The sequence below is a fragment of the Neltuma alba genome, unplaced genomic scaffold (genome assembly GCF_004799145.2).
Source record: "Neltuma alba isolate B1F8T4 unplaced genomic scaffold, ASM479914v2 tig00012021_pilon, whole genome shotgun sequence".
In the NCBI taxonomy this organism is placed as follows: Eukaryota; Viridiplantae; Streptophyta; class Magnoliopsida; order Fabales; family Fabaceae; genus Neltuma; species Neltuma alba.
The window spans coordinates 160,164-163,982 of NW_021636590.1; positions in this window are offsets into that span (position 1 = coordinate 160,164).

The window sequence follows — 3,819 nt, forward strand, 5'->3', positions numbered from 1 at the left end:
CAATAAGGTTATCGATCCATCAGTAAAGATGATTACCTGCATTCAGAGAGTTAGAGCATAATGTTCGAACATGTAATCGATAAACAAATGATCGAGAATATGATCGATAAATTGATAACAGAATTAATGTGTAGAACAAGTAGATTGAGTTACCTTTTATCAAAGTCGTTATTGATAACTGATTTATCGATCACGTGATCGATAAATACACTTCAGATTTGGTTCTCTTATCAGTAACTCGATTGTTTATCTGATATTATCGATCAGTTGATCGATAATTAACCATACTCTTGTGTGATTTCCACGTTAGCGATAATCGATCACTTTATCGATTAATTACTTATCGAATAGTTCTTCGATCCAAATACTTACTATAAACCTGATTTACATTTGAACAATTATCTGAAACCTTTGCGATAAACGATTGATCGATCAGTTGATCGATCAAAATACTTAACCCAAATTATCTGACTTTGGTATCATCAAAACTATAATCCTAACAATAATGTTATGTGATATATAACTCCATGCATGTAATTCCTTGGCTTATACTATGTTGAGTGTCATGAATGAGAAGTATGTTATATCTTTTCCATAGTATATGAATTAAGTGAAAGTATGCATTAGCAAGTTCATTTAGCATAAAATGTTTTGCTTGGTTGGCATTATGAATGTGGTGCTATGCTACTAAGATTCCCATGAATCTTACCCCCTATGTTTAACAAAAACCTAGGGCCTTCAACCTCAGAAGGAAAGGGCAAGGAGGTGGTCAGTGTATGAAGGAACTTTAGTTGCAATGACACTTTATGATCTTGAATCATGTCATGCATTTTGAGGATGAATGTAACTAAATATTTTTGTGATGATCCTATCTGTAACATCCAGACTTTTAGGCCTAGAGGTATCAAAAGTAGCCTGAATTGGATAGGCTACCAAACCCTTTTTGAGCAGAAGTCCCAAAGATGAGAAAGGAAGTCAAAGCAGTTTCAGGGACTAAACTGCAAAGTAAAAGTTTTTCAGGGGCTTCAGTATAATCAAAGTCAGAGACTCCAGTAAAGTCTCGAAGGCCCAGAGAGAGAAAAGAGGCTAGATACAGGCCAAAGATTAATTTAGAAGCCTCAAAGAGATGGTTCTATGAGGTTAGGCTTAAGCAGGGGTAAAACCGTAAATTCAAAAAATTATGACCAGTAAGAGCAAAAATGGAAGTGTATAGAAAATTCCAAGAAAATAAGAAATAATATTCTAAGACTCTTCTATGAAGAGAAAAGACGAAAAAACCTTGAGATAGCTTAAATGGAATTTATGAGGTTATGGCTAGTAAAAAGTACACTGTTTGAGGTAATTATTTAAAACAGCAAGAGAACTCAAAAATATACGTAAAAATGAGGTTAATTGGTTGAAAGGTTATACTAATTTATAAAATTACTCTCGTAACCAAAAGGCCAGTGGAATGACTTTAATAAATTAAAGAGCAGATTATACCGTTACAAGGGTATTTTAGTAAATGATTTTTATACAAGGCTTAAAGGAAGTGTTATGGCCTGAGAAAATTCATAGATACTCTCTAGAATGAAGGGGAATTTATAAAGTAGACAGAAAAATTTTTTGAACCCCGGAAGGCCATAAAGAAAGTCGGAGAAATGTGGGCCAAGTAAAATAGGAGGAAACTTAAGGGCTAAGTTTATATCCGACGGTTATGATCTAATCTCCCTTCTCCTCCACCATTTTCATGACACGTGGCCTCTTCTAGAAGCATGATGCAAGGATGATGTAATAAGGTGATGCAATGATGATGTAAAAGTCCACTTGAACTTCCAAAATTGCCCTTACTCCTTCTTCTAACTACCAAGGGCATTTTGGTCAATTCAAGCCAAATTTTTGGCTATAAATAGGCACTCCCTCCCCTTTATTTTCTGTCAAGCAAGGATCTATAGGGAAAACTCTGCCGCCCTTGCATCTAGAGAGAGAAAGAACTATTTCTAGTGAGAGAAAGTCCACCTAAGTTCAAGGTTCAAGATCAAGGTATGTGGTGGCTGTAGCATCTGATTTGATACCTATTTCAAATTAGTTACTGTATGTATTTGATTCTAAAATTTTGTATGCTTAGTACACTCTGTAAGCTTTAAATTAATGGGTAGAACACTTCATTTGGATATGTGTACGATTTATGGTGATTTTTTAAAGTTAGGGTTTGAAATCTGGAAACAGTGTTGAACTTTTGGGAGAGTGTCGAGTTCCGTACAATTCTGCTACTGTTTGGCATAGAATTGGTTCCTAAAAAAATTTTTCCTTTAAATATAACTTAAGGAGCTTTCAGTGAGACTTAGAAGAACTAAATTTTGATTTTTTCTAGATTTAATTATGAATTTTCAAAGTTGAGCAAAAATTCTGGAGTTTCTGCATGAACAGTACCCGCGAACCAAAATTTTCAGATTTGGTATTCTTGAATCTAAAGCCATCTAAAGTGGTCCTAATTGATAGGAAATGGATCTTAAGGATGGAAAATGATGAGATTTATATTAGAAAAGCTAGAAAGAAAACCCTAAGAGCAAGAGAAAGGGGTTGAGGTTCAAGAGAGCTAGTCTTGAACTTTATGTAATCAAGTGGTCCTAATAGATTGTATGATCAATGTGACTATGTTTAGGACCTTTGAAACATCCAAGAGGACATTTGATGATGTTGACCGAATGCCCACATGGCTGGAAAGTAAAGGAGTCAAAGGAAAAGTAAGAGGAAAGCTTAAGGTGCAAGGTAGTGAACTTACCTATTGTCATTGCTTGATATGGTATGCTTGTGTGTTGCTGTGTACATGTTATTTACATGTTGTTGTGACATGTTTTAGCTGCTGTAATTTCTATTCATGATGAGTAGATTATGTTTTCATGGCCATGCATCAAAAAGTTAGCTTTGAGCATGCTAGTATGTCACTAATTAACAAGAGAATAAACAAGTTGCGAGTAGTGCATGAGCATCCATCTAGCATGATTAATATGGTATTGTTTGCTACTGAGATTCCCTCGAATCTCACCCCTCCCTAACCAACCATTTAGGTCAATCAATGATGGGCACGAATGGCATGAGAAGCAAGGAGAAGAAGTGGAGAATTATTGATGCTAATGATTGATATTAATATTCAATGTATAATTCTCCTATGTTATAATTATGTTGTGAATGCCATGTATTTAATTATAAAGCTTATGGTATGCATAGGAATGTATGAGCATCAATGGGAAAAAGTAAGCCCATGTTAGGTATGCCAAAGAAATAAAAAGAATTAAAGTAAAGAAATGTTAAGGGATAAAACATAGGTCCTAAAGTAGTTAGTTTTGAGCTTCAGTTTGACCTATCAAATGAATGAGTTAAGTCACAAGATTTGGCAGACTCATAGTACACATCCCAAGCTTTAAAACGAGAGCTAAATTGCCTCGTTTGGATGTGTATATGAAGTGATATGAATTTTCAAAGTTAAGGCACAGAATCTGAAAAGTTCAGATTTTACCAAACGAATAGTAATCTTAATCCAATAAACTGTACATTTTTAGTGAGGATGAGTTCAGTTGAATATTTTTTTCCTTAAAGAGCATTGAAAGAGCTTTCCGTAGAATTTTGGAACACCTCCATACGATTTTTCTAGAATTAGTTATGACTTTTCAAAATTGGACCTGTAATCTGAAAACTAGACAGTGAACAGTAATTTTTTGAAAATTAACGTCCAAATTGAAATTTTTAAGTTTAAGACCATCTAAAGTGGTCTGAAATGGTTCTAAATGAATGCTAAGGTATTATATAAGTAAGGTGTGACGCTATGACTATTTTATA